The sequence below is a fragment of the Eulemur rufifrons genome, chromosome 21 (genome assembly GCF_041146395.1).
Source record: "Eulemur rufifrons isolate Redbay chromosome 21, OSU_ERuf_1, whole genome shotgun sequence".
NCBI lineage: Eukaryota > Metazoa > Chordata > Mammalia > Primates > Lemuridae > Eulemur > Eulemur rufifrons.
Genome location: NC_091003.1, coordinates 7,249,302 through 7,265,501, shown reverse-complemented (window position 1 = coordinate 7,265,501; position 16,200 = coordinate 7,249,302). Strand labels below are relative to the sequence as shown.

At 58.0% G+C, this 16,200-nt stretch overlaps 1 protein-coding gene across 1 annotated transcript in view; it reads right to left on the bottom strand.

Annotated features, from left to right (window-relative positions):
* Positions 1-6,704, bottom strand: part of SH2B3 (SH2B adaptor protein 3) — a 35,706-nt gene extending 29,002 nt beyond the window's left edge. The window contains exon 1 of the mRNA XM_069497294.1: positions 6,531-6,704. The gene's annotated coding sequence lies outside the window, so the exon portion shown is untranslated. The remainder of the gene's footprint in view (positions 1-6,530) is intronic.
* Positions 6,705-16,200: the final 9,496 nt, after the last annotated feature.

Here is a 16,200-nt window from a genome sequence, read left to right as displayed (position 1 = left end):
CTCTCTGTCCCGGCAGTGGCCAGGAGTCGGTCACTGCGCTCCGTCCCCCGAGCCGCCCGTAGGGACAATGACATTTCCCGAGCACTCACTACCCGTCAGGCCTTTTTCCCACCGTTTTTGCCAAACGAACTCTCCCAAGCTTCACAACAGCCCTGGAAGGGAGGTCCAATTACTGCTCCCATTGTACAGATGGAGAAACTGAGACAGGTCCCATGGCTGGTGACAGAGGGCACCGCCAAAATGCCTGGTCAGCGCCCGGCCGCACACAAGGAGGGCTCCCTTCCCAGTGACTTCACTGAAGGAGAGGGGACGTAAGACATTCAGCTCCCTCCCGCCAGAGTCGGGAGTCACCGGCACTTCTGTCCACGTCCCACACCCACCACGTGGTCAGGAAAACCGTCATAAGGTGAAAATAAGAAAACAAAAATGGTAACAGTAAATGATACTATTACTATTTCAGCCTCTCTGTGTGCCCTGCTCTGTGCTAAGCACTCTGCACTGTCCCCCAGGGAGGGGACCCACCACTGTGTCTATTTCACAGAGAGGAAAACCGAGGCCGGGGGGAGGCTGCCCAGGGTCACATGGCAGCTGAGGGCCAGAGCTGGCTACACAGGGGCGACACTGCTCACCATCCACCTCCCCCACCCCAGGGCACGCCCCCCGAGGGCCAAGATGCCATCTCATTCCTGCCAACCCAGGCTCCAAAAATCATCAGTTGTGGGAACCAAGGCACCGCTGGGCTGGGAGGAGTCCTGCTACCACCACCCTGGGCTCCCAGCAAAGGTGGGAGAGAAGGCTCTGGGACCCCACCCAGAGACCCCTGGAGCTACTGAGCAAACCTGAGGTCACGTCCCGCCTCTGCCCCTTCCTCGTGTGTGACGCCTCAGTGTTGCCATCTGTAAAATGGGCTGAAGTCCTCCTCTTGGCGTTCCCTGGGAACGCTCTAACGACTGCTGTCCGTCCGTGCTTGGTGCGGGGCTTCATAAACGAGTGGCCGCCGCTATCTCATGACCATTATTGTTGGAGAAGACAAGTCGGGGGAGCCGGCCTCACGGGCTGGGCAGGGGGCGTCATGGGAGCCCGAACAAAAGGCCTTCTCAGGGGACAGGCGGCGGCTCAGGCTGCTCCAGGCAGGAAATCGGCAGCCAGAGCTGTCAGCTGCAGCCCAAGCCAGCGAGGGGACTGCGCCAGGGAGGTTTTCTGGCCAGGAGGGCAGGCAGGCCACAGCAAGAGGGTCCCCTCCCAGGCCTAGGCAGTAGTGTTTATCGAGCGCTTACTATGTGCCAGGCACAGACCAAGAGTAACTGATCACAGGCTGATAAGCTCAGGGCAAGGAGCAACTATTCATCACATCGGGGAGACCCAGGAACCCCCAGGCTTAGACTGCAGGGAACAAGCAGCGAGGGTCTTTGGGGCACTTGTATCCCAGCCACCAGAGGACGAACCGCCTTCCACACAGAGGGGCCTTCACATCCCGCCACCTGCTTAGCCTGGGCTCTGGGACAGGATGTTCCCAGCTATGGGGGTCTCCAGCATTTCCCCAAATCCCACAGCCGGGCAAGGGGCAGGGACATTGTGGAGCAGGAAGATCTCAGCCTGGTGCATCCGGCAGCCCCAGCCCCAGGTCCCCACAGCAAACACATGGAGGCAACTAGCTTCACGCCTACCAGCGGGGGGTGGGGGTGGGTCTGCATCGCAGGACCCCAAGTTCAGAACACGACTGTGTCGACCGGAGTGTCTGCCGAGGCGACCTGGCGAGGGCCTTGAAGCAGTGGCCTGTGCCTGGCGCTCCGCTATCCAAGCACACCCATCCCGAGGGACCCTCAAGCCTCTGCCCAGCCAGTGAGAAATCACAGGACCTCGGGCAGCAGGGAAGCTGGCTCTGAGCCGTGGGGCCCTCTGACCCACGACCCCAGAGATGGGTTTCATCAGCCTCCCGCTGCCCACCACCCCTGGACGGTGACATCATTCAAGGAGGCTAACATTTCCCTTCTAATGACCAGGCCTTTACCCACCTGTGGGAGTGCCACCTGCCCAGGCTTAAGGATTTTTCAAATTGTGGTGAATGAAATTAACATGAAACAGTCGAGAGCCTCCACCTTCCCCTGCCCCCAGCTCACAGAGGTTTGGGCAGGAAGTCTCACACTTTCGGAGGGGGACACCTCCTCCAAGTAGGCCTCTGGGTTGACTCCAGGTCATAGGGAACGTTTCTGCCTTCCCCACACGCAGCACCAATTGCTCCAGGAGCCCAGACCCTGTGCCCAAGGAGGCCCAGAGAGCTGAGGGGATCCCAGCGCACACTGCCTGGGCAGGCGGCCACTGCCCTTCCACGACATTCCAGCTGTCAGAGGCAGAGAAGCCCATGAGAACTAAAGAGCAAAGGCTTGGGGCCCTGGGGAGGCCACTGGGCAGCCGGCAGGGCCCTGATGTACCCTCTCTGGGGTCACCTAGTGCCCCGGGGACATTTATCAGGCCAGCACAGTCTGCCAGAACAGGAAACGTCCTCTGGCTTCCTCTGCCCCCACCCCCAGTCTGATACCCCCGCCGCGCCCCGACTAGGCTTCAGGAGGTGGGGAAAGCCAGGGACCATCTCCCCGAGAACAGGCAGTGCCCTCTGAATCCCACCCCTCCCCAGCCCGGGCGGTGGCTTCTTCAAGTGCCTCTGGGTTGAGGGCAGAAGAGGGCTGAGACCCTTGCGAGGGGCAGCCTCTCGCTTCGCTGCTTCGGGCTGTCCTCAAGCCCACCGGGCTCCTGTGTGCCTCTCCCCGCCCACCTCACCCTCTCTGGGCCTCTTCTCCTTGAGATGACCCCAGACTGTGAGCTCCCAAAGGGTAGACTCCGTGTCAAAGGCCCTCTTTTGTGTCCGCCCCCACTGCATTTTCTGCCCCCGCCTTCCACAGCCAGGGCCCCTCGTCAGGGCCGTGTGAGTCAGCCCCTGCGAGCAGGGCACAGACTTCCTCCCTGCCAGGACTCCCTGGGGACACACGTCCTGGGCAGCAGCCGGCTCCCCCCTGGCCAGCGGGGGAGGGGGAGGGCCACATCCGGGCAGGCCCCCAGGGGCTCCAGGCCTGGCTCACAAGGAAGCCCGCAGCCAGCCCCCCTCCCGACCCCTGACAGGGTGGCGTGGGAGGAAAAATCTTCCATCCATCTGCTCAGCTGCCGGGTTTCCGGCTGGGGCGGGGCCAGGGACGCCAGGAGGACCTGTTCCCCTGGGGAAGTGTCCCTTGCCCCTGCTGGGAGGAAGGATGCTGGGCTGGGCAGCCCAGTGGTGGCCAGTGGAACCCCAGAGCCCTGACAGAGGAACACTGGTCACCCAGGTGGCAGGGCCCAATTAAGTGGGTCTCCAGCTGTGGCCATGTTCCCCCCCCCCCCCCCCCCGCCAGGCCTTTGGACCTGCCTACTCCCCCAAGGGACCTCAAACCCCCGGAAGCTCCAGAGCTGGGGTACAGGGCTCCTGGGTCCAATAAGGCCTGACTCAGCAAGTGACCCCAGCTGAGTCATTTCCCCTGGGCAGCCTGCCTGCCTCAGTTTCCTCAGGGGGAGGGGGCGGCTGGAACGGGTCTGGCCGGGAAGGCTACACCTCTGCACCTCCGCGCAGGCTCTCGTCCACCAGATGGAAGCAGCTTCCTGCCCCGCCCAGCCGAAGATGCTGAACACCCCGGGGCCCTTGGGGACCGTTTTCCTAGGAACCTGGCAATTAAGTGCCAGCCCTCTTGGGCATTAATAGCAGTAGCTTGCACTTATTGAGCACTGACTGCATGCCAGGCATTATGCACGCCTCCTCCTCTCAAAACAACCCTATCAGATAGTTGTTAATACCCCCACTTCCTAGATGAAAAGACCTGTAGCTCAGAGAGGCTAAGGGACAAGCCCAAGGTCACACAGCCATAGCAAATATACCCAACACAGTTCATGTCCCTACCCTGTGCCAGGCTCAAATACTTTGCACAACCACCCTGGAAGCTAGAACTCTCGGCCTCCAGTGGGCAGGGGAGGCCCAGAGAGGTCAGGTCACTTGCCCAAGATGCAGGGCCAAAACAGCAGCTGAAACCCTTTCACAGATGCCGACTTAAGTGCCTCAGAGACGTTAAGTCACCAACCCATGCATTCACAGCAATGGGACACCCGCAAGAAAACCGGCCCTCAGAAGGTGTAGGCGATATATAAACTGGGCCCCAGAGGCCTTGTCAGCTGATGGAGTGGGATTGGCCCAGACCGGGGGCAGCTCCCTGCCGGGACCCAAGACCCACTTCATTGAGCCCCTCAGGGGCTGGGCAGGACACCTGTCTCCCCTCACCAGGGGCAGGTGGCCCTGGATTCCAGCTCGGGGGTCCCTCCAAGTGCCTCCAGCTCTGGGACATGGAGAGTGTCCAGGGGTGTCACAGCCTGACCCAGAAAGCCAAGGGCCCCCACAGGCTGACCTGCTGCAGGGCAACCCAGCTGCAGCCACATCTGGAGCAGTTCTACAGGACCTGATTTGCATTAGAAAGTTCTAGTTTTCAGAGAAGGAGGTTTGAGAGGTAGGGGCATAAGGAAGGAACAGCATCCACAGCAAAAAAGATAAACACCCATTGTTATGTCTCCTCCCGACCCAGCCATTCTGAACACTCTAGGAATCCACTCATTTATGTCCCAACGACCCCCAAGAAATGGGTGCTGTTATCACACCCACTTGACAGATAAGGAAACTGAGGCAGGGGCAGTTAAGCAAGGCCCCACAGCCAGGAAGTGCCATCACCTCATCCTGCCCAGGTGACTCCTCTCCCGACCACCCTGGAAACTCCAGTGCTGCTCAAGGGAGACGCGAATGAACATTCCACAGCCACTAACAGTGACGCTAATGATGGCAGTAACCAAACCAGCACCACCTGGAATTGAGCCCTTTCTCTCTCGGTGCCAGGCAGCAGGTGCTTTTCACGCACTGGCTCATTAAATCCTCCCTGCAAACCTGTTATTACCCCATTTTACACAAGGGGAAACTGAGGTTCACAGGGGACACCTGCCCATGACCTCAGCCTCCAGGCCCCTCCTCTGCCCCTGAAGGCCCACAGACCAGCTGCTGCTGCTTCTGGCCAGCCCCTTCCCAGCTCCGTGGCCCTCGGAGACTCGCAGAAGTTCTAGGAATGTTCACCCCTTGGCTCAGAAGGATTTTCCCTCCCAGAGCGGGGTTGTGGGAAAAGGCTCCCAAAACGTGTACTAAAAACCGTTCCGGCTTCCCCTAGTGGGCCTGGCCTCTCATCCCCGAGCCCAGCCTGCCCAGGTGGCCTCTGCCTGCTCTCCCGCCACTAGGTCGCAGGCGTCCCCAGAGCTGCTTCTGCTCTGGTGGCCAGGTCAGTGACGGGAAATCCAGATACACCGGTACCGGCATCCCTGGAGACACATGTGCCCGCTGGCCTGGCAGCTGGCGGGTGGTAGGGAACGATCCTCTCCCAGGTGAGGGGGTTTGGGTCGGATCTCGGCCCCTCCTGCCACCAAAGCGGGACCTTGGCCTGCAGACATCGCCTTGCCCGGCCCTCTGCTCTGAAGCCTCCACCCGCCACCTGATTTCACTTCCTCCCACTCAGCCCGCCTGGCCATGCCCCTCCCTGGAGGCCCCCAGCTGCCGGCAATGACCTCCTCACCGACATCATCGTGGCCCGGGAATGGGGAAGAGAAACAGGAGAATGAGGAAACTAAAGAAAAAAAGAAGCGGGACAGGCAGGCAGACCCCCCTCCCCAGTTCCTCAAATGCACTCTCCCCTCAAAAAGCAAAGGCTCCCCTGGCCAGCGGCAGGGAAGGGAGGGGATTTCTGCACCAGGCATTAGGAGCCTCTGAAGCACCCTCCTGGCTGTGCTGACCTGTAAGACCACGCCCCCTCCAGACTTTTTCTGGTGGGGGGATTCCCCAGGAACCCCCGGATAGAGGGTGGTGCGAGAGTATCATTCCCAAAAGACCCGGGCTCTGGAATCCCTAAGTGAACCCCAAATTCAGTGGCATGTGGGTGCCTGGCGCGGCCCACCTTGGCAACGCAGGGAGCGGGGAGAGGGGCTTCCTGGATCCGGGTGCCACCCTCTGAGCCACATGGCCTGGGATCGGGGATGGGGAGTGGGGAGGGGCCGGCCTATGCTCCCCCTCGCCCTCCCCCCACCAAGGGCTCACCCATTCTCAAAGCCTCAGTTTGACTACTTTCACTTTCAAGGTGCCAAGCGATGACCCCCCACCCCTCGCCAGGCACAAGTTCAGGGGACTGCTGCGGGCGACCGGCCGGGCTGTCGCAGGGCGGACTGGGGGTGTCGGCTATGCCCTCCCTCAGCCCCCCACCGCCTCAGCTACCCCCGTTAGATCCCCAGCACGTGTGTGGGTGGGGTGTTGGCTGGTGGCTGTCGCAGGAGCTGGGGAATGGTCACCCCCGAGCACCCCCCCGAGTTAGCTGCAGGACAGTATCTGGGCCCCGGTAGGGGAGCGCGGAGACCCGGCAGAGCCGGACACGGGGCCTCGTCTCCCCGTTAAGCCCTCCCAGCCCCAGGAGGGCGCCGGCGGGCGGGCTCACCTGAGAGACAGGGCGTCCGGGCCCGGCCGGCCCATGGCGTCGCGCGCCCCCGGGCCCCGAAACCCCGAGGGGGCGGGCGGGCCCCCGCCGGGCGCGTCCCCTCCCGCGCCGGCTGCTCGCTCGCGGCTCGCTCGCGCGGGGCTCAGGCAGGAAACCCGGGCTCGGAAAATGGCCAGCGCCTCATCATTTCCGCCGCCAGCGCTTGACAGTTGCGGGAGGATGCGCCCCCGGGCCGCCGCCGGGGAAACTCCGCTGCCGCCGCCGGCGCCACCGCGGGCCGCGACAGTCCGGGCGGGCGGCCGGGCGGAGGCGGTGGCCCGAGCCCATGCCGCCCCGCGCCGTTATGTAAAGAGGAACCGGCTGCGAGAGCCGAGCCCGGCGGAGGAGGTGGCCGCGGCCGGGGCGGGGCCGGGGCGGGGTCGCGGGGAGCCACGCCCCCGACCGCCCGCGAGCCGGAGACTCGGCCGGAGGGGGCGGAGCCTGGAGAGGCGGAGCTTGAACTGGCCTCGCCCACCAGCCTCGCTCCTCGGCGGCCGGCTGCGTCCTAGGAGTCTCCGGGCGCAGGTCCGGCGAGAGGCGGGGCCTTATCAAGCCACGCCCACCACTCGCCCACCCGACTTCGTGTCGAGCCGCCTAAAGAGAAGGGAGGGGTCTGAAGGCGGGGTAACTTTGGCCCCACCCCCCCAATACCGGCAGGCCACTGGGTGCCTCGGCGCTGCGGGGGCGGGGCCAGACGAAGAGGCGGGGCCTGGGGCGGGAAGGGCCGAGCGGCTGGGCCTCGAGGGGGCGTGTCCCGCTGCCTCAGTCCTGCTGGGCCTTATCTGCGCCCGCCGGGCGGGTCAGCGCAATAGCGACCTGGGCTTTCATCATCGCCCCAGGAGGGAGCCCGACCCCGCCCGGCCCTGACTATCCGCGACTCTGCTGAGCCCACCCGCCTTGGCCCCTACCCCCAGTTTGGGTTCTGCCACCATTCTCAGCTCTGCTTTTGCCACAGCCCATGCCCACATAGACCAGCCTCTAAAGGGCCACCTGTCCCCCAACTCCAGGAGGGATGCAGCTTTCTCCGGGAAGCCCTCCTGGACCACTGGCTCTTGTATCTTCTGCGTCCGCCACTCCCTTCCCCCCAGACTACTTACCTTTACTCTTGGGCCTCATGGGGGGTGAGCTTGGCAGCGGGGTCCGGGTAGTCCGGAGAGGGGCATACACTCAGCCGGCCTTTCCTCCAACTCATAGAGGGAGGGGAGAGGGGAATGTCTGCCTTTGTCTCCCTCCTCCACAGGAAACAAGCCGCCCACGCCCCCAGCTTGGAGGGGCCACGTCAACCCTTCCCAGACAGCATGGGGCTCCGTCCCACTCCTCCCCTCCTACCAGCCTTGGGCAAATGACTTGACTTCTCCAGACCTCCATTTCCTCATCTATGAAATGGAAATCTTAAGTGTATCCACCCCGCTGGGTTGCTGTGAGGACCAAATGAATGAATGCCTTGAAGCCATGAGCTTGAGGCTTGGCTCAAGGAAGTGCTACCTTGAGTGTTTGTTAAACAAACAGGCCTTGAGTCCTGAGCTTGGGGCTGCAGGAAGGGGTTCCCCCGAAGGCGGGGATTTCCAGAGCCCAGGCAGACGGGGGAAGGGAGCTGTTTGCTGTAGGATCCCTGGAGTCCAGTGCCCTTGAAGACACAAATGTGTGCTTTCCACAGCCAGGTATCAAATACTATGTGCCAGGCCCAGTTCTAGGTGCCGAGGACTCCGCAGTGAATAAAACAGGCAAATATCCCTGCCTTCATGGAGGTGACATCCTTGTGAGGCAACACAGAGCAAATTAAATAAATGGATTAACTTATGAAAATGACAAAACGGTTATGGGATGGAGGGAGGAAAGGGGTTGTATTAGACTGGGGGCACAGGAAGGACATCTCCGAGGAGCTAAATGTGAGCTGAGACACCCCTCAAACCATGACAAGAAAGATCCAGGCATGATCAAGTCTGAGGGAAGGGCATTCCAGGCCAGAGGAACAGCAAGTGCAAAGGTCCTGAGGTGGAAATACATTTGGTGCATTGGAGGAAACTAAAAAAGACAGTGGTGACATCTGTGCTAATAGATGGGAGGAGAGGAAGTTGGAAACGCAGGCCCCAGGCCCATCACATGGTGTCTTGAGTGTCCGGGGTCCGGGGGGAGTTTGGGAATTATTTTGAGGACAATGGGGCCTTGGAGGGTTCTGAGCAGGAGAAGGACCTGCTGAGTGTTGGATTCAAGCTGCAAAGTCTGGAACTGGCAACTGCATTAGGGGCTGTCCCAGTGATGTTCACACAGCATCTGAGGATGTGGGACAAGACGAGGGGGAGATGTCAAGAAAATCTGAACTGACAGCCCCATGTTATTTTATCTCTTTATTACACTCGGGGACACTGAGGCCGAGAGAGAGCAGTTACTTGCCTGCAGCCACACAGCTGCCAGGTGGCACCAACAGAGCAGCCAGGTACTCAGCCAGTGCCAAATGGTTGCTGAAATCTGCCAGCCACAAGCACTTTCCCTCTCACTGCCCAGACAGCAGCTCTGCTGACTTAAACGGGGACTTGTGGTTCTTCCCCTTTTTAATCACGGTTCAAGCCTTCTCGCCTGCCAGATTTCTCGGAGGCCCAAACTGGTTTCCTTCCTCGCTTAGTTTCTTCTCGCCCCGCGTCCCCGCCGGAGTCCGGTTTCTCGTTTCACTGCTCTCCGCAAGCCAGCGACTTCTCACTTTATGTTTTTTGTTTTTCCTTAGAAAGGCAAAGGGATTCCAACACATAACCCTCCGTCGGCGAGCCCCAGATTCGAGAGCGCAGCGAGGCCGGCCAGCGCGGCCCCTCCCCCTGGCAGGTCGCGGAGGCCGGAGGGAGAAACGGGTTATTCGAATTCCCACGACAGATCGGTAGCTCGGAACCCAGCAAGGCCGCCAGAGGGGGCGGCCCAGCGGCCCTTCCTTCCTGCCGCGGAAAAGCAGACGGGGCCAACACCTACTGCCTGCCTAGCTCTCTCGGAGACCAGAGACTCCCAGGATTAGTAACGATAACAACACAAAAGTCAACAACAATATTAATAAACAATGATCAATAGCATTAGTAGTCGTGTTAACAAGGAATATTAATAGCAATAATTAATAACAAAAGGTACTCAGACTGAATAACAGTATTACCAAGTTAACAATGATCAATGTCATTAATTTAGATATTAACATTAACAATTAATATTAATAACAATTTTTTTGAGACAAGGTCTAGCTCTGTCGCTGGGCTGGAGTGCAGTGGCACAGTCATGGCTCACTGCAGCCTCAAACTCCTGGGCTCAAATGATCCCCCTGCCTCAGCCTCCTGAGTAGCTGGGACTACAGGTACATGCCACCACACTCAGCAAATTTTTTTCTATTTTTTGTAGAGACAGGGTCTCACTATGTTGTCCAGGCTGGTCTGAAACTCCTGGGTTCAAATGTCCTCCCACGTTGGTCTCTCAAAATGCTGGGATTACAGGCATGAGCCACTGCACCCAGCCAATATTAATAACAATAATTCATAACAACAAAAGTTAACCAGACTGAACAAGTTAATAATCAATGCCATTAATTTTAACAGTTAACATTAATAACAATAACAACAAAAGTTAACTAGTACAAGATTACTAATAAAAGGGCTAATAAAAATCCACATAATAATGTGACAACAGTTAACAGGCTCAATTAATAATAATAGTTATTATTAGCTATTATAGGTTTAATAGTGAAGATGAACAACAGGATTTTTAAAAAATTAATTTTAATTTTTTTTTTTGAGACAGAGTCTCACTCTGTTGCCCGGGCTAGAGTGCCGTGGCATCAGCCTAGCTCACAGCAACCTCAAACTCCTGGGCTCAAGCAATCCTTCTGCCTCAGCCTCCCGAGTAGCTGGGACTACAGGCATGTGCCACCATGCCCGGCTAATTTTTTCTATATGTATATTTTTAGTTGTCCAGATAATTTCTTTCTATTTTTAGTAGAGACAGGGTCTCGCTCTTGCTCAGGCTGGTTTCGAAATCCTGAGCTCAAGCAATCCTCCCGCCTTCAGCCTCCCAGAGTGCTAGGATTACAGGCCACCATGCCTGGCCCAACAATAGGATATTAATAGTAATAATAAAAATAACAATAACAGTTAACGGGCCTAGGATTATAAATGTAAATATAAATAGAATGATAAATCTACTAATATTTGATAATATAAATATAATTTTATATTTAATATAAAATAACAATAGGATATTCATAAGATTACTGATATTAAGTAAATTATAATTTGAGCACTTGACATTTGGCTAATGTCACTGAGGAACTGAATTTGTAACTTTATTTAATGTTTTTTTTTTTTTTTGAGACAGAGTCTCGCTCTGTTGCCCAGGCTAGAGTGAGTGCCGTGGCGTCAGTCTAGCTCACAGCAACCTCAAACTCCTGGGCTTAAGCGATCCTACTGCCTCAGCCTCCCGAGTAGCTGGGACTACAGGCATGCGCCACCATGCCCGGCTAATTTTTTGTATATATATATTTTTTAGTTGTCCATATAATTTCTTTCTATTTTTAGTAGAGACGGGTCTCGCTCTTGCTCAGGCTGGTCTCGAACTCCTGACCTCGAGCGATCCACCCGCCTCGGCCTCCCAGAGTGCTAGGATTACAGGCGTGAGCCACCGCGCCCGGCCTTTATTTAATGTTAATGAATTAAAATGTGAACAGCGCAGCTCTGGATATTTTACATGTTAACTCATTTCGTCTTTACAACAGCCCTGGGGTAGGTTCTATTATTATCCTGATCAGAGTCCTTGCACTTCATGGACAGGAAGGACGCCATTGTCTGGGGGGGGGCGGGGGGCGGGGGACGGGGGGGGGGGGGGACCCTTAATTAAGAACGAAGACTCTGGGGTCACCCAGACAGGTTTAGAATTCTCTATTCCATATATTCCTAACTGTGTGGTCACTTAGACTTTCTGGGCCTCAGTTTCCTCATCTGTAAAATGGGGACAGTCACAGTGCCAACCCCACTGGATAGTGGGGGAAAATTTGATGAGAAAACTTACATTAAGGGCTTGGGAGGTGGGGGATAGGCACTTCCACATAGCGTGTGATCCAGAAGGATTGTTGATTATAAGCTATAATTGGGTATGAGAATCATATGTCCCTCAGGGAGTGGCTGCGAGGAGTAGCGGCCACAGAGACCAGCCCTGTGGACGACAGACCCTCACACGCACTTTACAGATGCAGATGCTGAGGCTGGAGGGTAAAGACTGTCCCAGGTCACGCAGCCGGAGCCGAGCCTTGGTGTACAATGCACCTCTGCAGGCTGGGGACACAGGCTGGAGGGGGTCTGGGGCCTGGATGGGCCCCCAGCCAGGCCATGGCTGGTGCTGGAGTTTTCCATGCCTGAGTTCCCATCCTAGCACTGCTGTGTGACCTCTAGCAAGAGACTCCCTGAGCCACTCTCTGAGCCTCAGTGTCCTTAGCCTGGAAAATGGGCATAATAGTAGTTGGGTGAAGGGCAATGACATTGTGTGGGACACTTAGCCCCTGGCAGGCCTTCAGTGAATGCCCGGCAGCCAAGCGTTTGCAAGGAACAACTGGGGAGCACTCGGTGCTTCTCACTGTCCTTCAAAGTCACCTTCGTGCTCCCACTTCAAGGCCTTAGCACTGGCTGTTCCCTCTGCCCAGAATGCCCTTCCACCAGGGGTTTCCATCCCTCACTTCGCTCACTCCCTGGAGGTCCCTGACCACCCACCGAACCTAAAACGGTCCCCTCCCCACAGCTGACACCCTTCCCTCCCCTGACTTGGCTATTTTTCCTTCCCAGCCCTTGTGGCCCCCTGACTTCGCCCCTGACGTGACACCCTACTCAGTCATTCACCTGCTTGGTGACCTTCGCTTCTCCCACCCCCAGGAGCGGGGCGGCGCCACGAGGCCAGGCATGCTCGTCTGTCTTCTCGCTCCTTTCCCCAGCACCTGCCACGGTTCCGGGCACGTAACAGGTGCCCCTGGCAGTTTAAAATATGTCCACAAATTCTGTGCCACACTCCCTTGAAAAGGTGGAGCCCGGACTCCCCTACCCTTGAGCGTGGGCTGGACTTAACGACTCACTTCTGACACAGAGACTAAAGCAGAAGTGACGCGGTGTGACTTCTGAGACGAGGTCATAAAAGGTATTTTGGTTTCTCCTCGTCCTCTCTCGAGCCCTCCACTCTGGGAGAGGCCAGCCGCCATGTCGTAAGGACGCTCAGGCAGCTTTATAGAAAGGCCCATGGGAAGGGACACCGAGGCCTCCTGCCACCAGCCAGCAAGGAACAGAGACCCCGGCGACAGCCCCGCGAGCGAGCTGTCTCGGAAGTGGGTCATCCAGCCCCAGCGGGGCCTCACACGAGAGCAGTCCCAGCCCTGTTTTCCTTTGTTTGCTGTTTTTAGAGATGGGTCCCTCTCTGTCACCCAGGCTGGAGTGCAGTGGCATCATCACAGCTCGAACTCCTGGGCTCAAGCGATCCTCCTGCCTCAGTCTCCCAAGTAGATGGGACTACAGGTGCGTGCCACCGGCCCATTTTCTGACTAAAATCTCCAGAGAAACCCTGAACCGCAAGTGAGTCAAATTGCACCGAAATTCCTAAAACCGTAGGAGCCAATGAAGGTTTGCTGGTTTAAGCCTTTAAGTTTGGGAGCCATCTGTTACGCAGCAATGCATAACCAATGCCGAGCTCAAGACGACCCCGGGTGTCCGAGCCCCCGTTTCCCACCCACCAGGGTCCCGCGGAGGCCAGGAGGGCTCAGAAAAGGGTGCCCCTTGGCGACACAGATCTGCCGGGGCAGAACGGGGTTGCATAACCCAGCAGGCCTCCCTCCTTCTGCCTGGGCGGCCAGGGCTCCCACGGCGGATTCCCGGGCTCGGGGGCTCCGGGCCTGGTGCCATCCGCTCCCTCTGCTTCCTCCCCAGGCCTGGCTTCCGTTTTCTGTCCCGCCAGTGCCTTAAAATCTAGAATTGCCCCAAGTCCTCCCCTAAGAAAAGCGGTTTTTATTAACCCAATCTGGACCCCGTCTGCGGAAGCTCCGGCGAGCCGAGACCATGGCAAGCGGCACCACGTCTCCCGCCCCACACCAAGGGCTCGCTACTCATCTCCCCATTTCTCAGATGAGGGAACTGAGGCCCGGAGTGATGTGCCCAAGGTCACACAGCCCGTAAGTGACGGACGCAGCGGGCCTGGAACCAAGGCCTACCTGGGTGCAGAGTCCTGCCCCCCAGCCACCTCCTATGCCCAGGTGGCAATAACAGTGACAGCAGTAACAGAAGTAATAATTAATTATTAGAGCAGTATGTGCCGGGCGCCGGTGTGAGGGCTTTACAGGGATTAACGATTTACTACTTTTCCCAAGCCCTGTATGAAGGAGAGAATGCTGTCTCCCCTCATCTGACAGAGAAGGAAACTGAGGCACAGAGCAGGGAAGCGACCTGCCCAAGTCACGAGGCTGGTAAGCGGCCCGGCAGGGATTTACACCAGGCTCCAGAGCTGCAATCTTAGCCCAAAACAGCGGCGGCCGCACCCCCGGCCCCCGGCCCCCGGCCCCACCCCCACCCCGGGCCCCCCCCGGCCCCACCCCCACCCCGGCCCCCGGCCCCCGGCCCCACCCCCACCCCGGCCCCCGGCCCCCGGCCCCACCCCCACCCCCACCCCGGCCCCCGGCCCCACCCCCACCCCCACCCCGGCCCCACCCCCACCCCGGCCCCACCCCCACCCCCACCCCGGGCCCCCTCGGCCCCCCCCCCCGCCCCCTCGGCCCCACCCCCACCCCGGCCCCCGGCCCAGCCTGGGAAGCTGCCAGCCGCCCCCTCTTCCGCCGGCGCGGGGAATCTGGTTTCTGGGGGAAGTGACTCAGTGGCCTGAGGCCCCGCAGATAATTACTCACTTCCAATCCCGGTAATTAAAGGGCCTAATAGGCCCGCAGAGGACGGACGAGCCAGTTGCCCGGCCGGCCTCGCCCCGACCCGGGATGCACGCGAAGCCCACGCGCTCCCCGGCGGCGAATCCGGCGGCGGCGGCGGCTCGCCCGGGGCTCTGGCGCCCCCTGGTGGCTCTCGGTCGAGGGGCGCAGGGACCGGACTCCTGGGCAGCCTCAGACCCCCAAGCAGCCTCTGTCTGGACACCTCCTCCGGGAAGGACTCCTCCTCCTGGATGCTCCCAAGCCTTCCTGAGCCAGGCTGAACGCCGCTAATCCACCACCGAATGGCCACCAAGGTTGAGAACACGGGTTTGGGCACAGTTTAATGCCCTGGCTTCTCCTTTTAGTGCTGGGTCACCCTGGGTGGGCAGGTGACTTGAGCTCTTTGAGCCTCAGTTTCCTCTTCTGTAAAATGGGGATAAGAAATGGGGATTGTAGGCTGGGCGCGGTGGCTCACGCCTGTAATCCTAGCACTCTGGGAGGCCGAGGTGGGCGGATCGTTTGAGCTCAGGAGTTCGAGACCAGCCTGAGCAAGAGTGAGACCCCATCTCTACTAAAAATAGAAAGAAATTATATGGACAGCTAAAAATATATATAGAAAAAATTAGCCGGGCATGGTGGTGCATGCCTGTAGTCCCAGCTACTCGGGAGGCTGAGACGGGAGGATCGCTTGAGCCCAGGAGTTTGAGGTTGCTGTGAGCTAGGCTGACGCCACGGCACTCACTCTAGCCTGGGCAACAGAGTGAGACTCTGTCTCAAAAAAAAAAAAAATGGGGATTGTAGTAAAAACTAAGTTAAATGAGTCATCTATAGGTCACTGTCACACAGTAAGTGCTCAATAAATGCTGCCCGTTGTTATTAATTTCCAACGCACAAATCTGATTATGTGCCATGTCTCTTCCTCACTCTGAACCCTCCATGGCTCCCCATTACCTTATGAGTAAAATTCAAACTCCTCAGCCTGCCATCCCAAGGTGTTACTGTGTCAGCACTGACGACCTCATCTCTCAACAATATCCACCCAATGCCCTGTGCCCTGGTCATACCTAACTTCTGTCTCCTTCTGTTTCATGCTTCCAGACCTTTGCCTACACTGTTCCCATTGCCTCTGCTTGGTTAACTCCTATACATCCTTCAAAACCCCCTGAAATGTGACCTCTGCCTGAAGTTTACCCCAGTTCTTTGGGGACGGACATTGCATCCTCTGGCCTTCCCTGTGTCAAGTTTCTGAGGGACACAGAGGACTCATCCATTATGGTGCGACTACCCATTCACTCTGTCACCTCCCAGACTCTGAGGGCGGCGTGGAGTTTTGTCCATTTCTGAATCCCTGGTGCCCAGCAGGAGCCCGGCACATACTGGGTGTCCAAAGTACTGTGTTGAGACAAAAGGAAGTAGTAGGTGCTTAATGAATATTGGTGGCTGGTGACTCTAAAGCCTAGGTTGCTGATGGAACTTTGCACGTTCCACCTGTCCAAGCCTCAGTTTCCATCTGCAAAACGTGGAGGAGAATAGTTCCTACCCCACAAAGTAGTTGTGAGGATTAAATGAAATTATGTGTGTAAAGCACTTAACACAGCCCAGGCTAGAGTGCCGTGGCGTCAGCCTAGCTCACAGCAACCTCAAACTCCTGGGCTCAAGCGATCCTCCTGCCTCAGCCTCCCGAGTAGCTGGGTCTACAGGCTGGTGCCACTACACCTGGCTAAT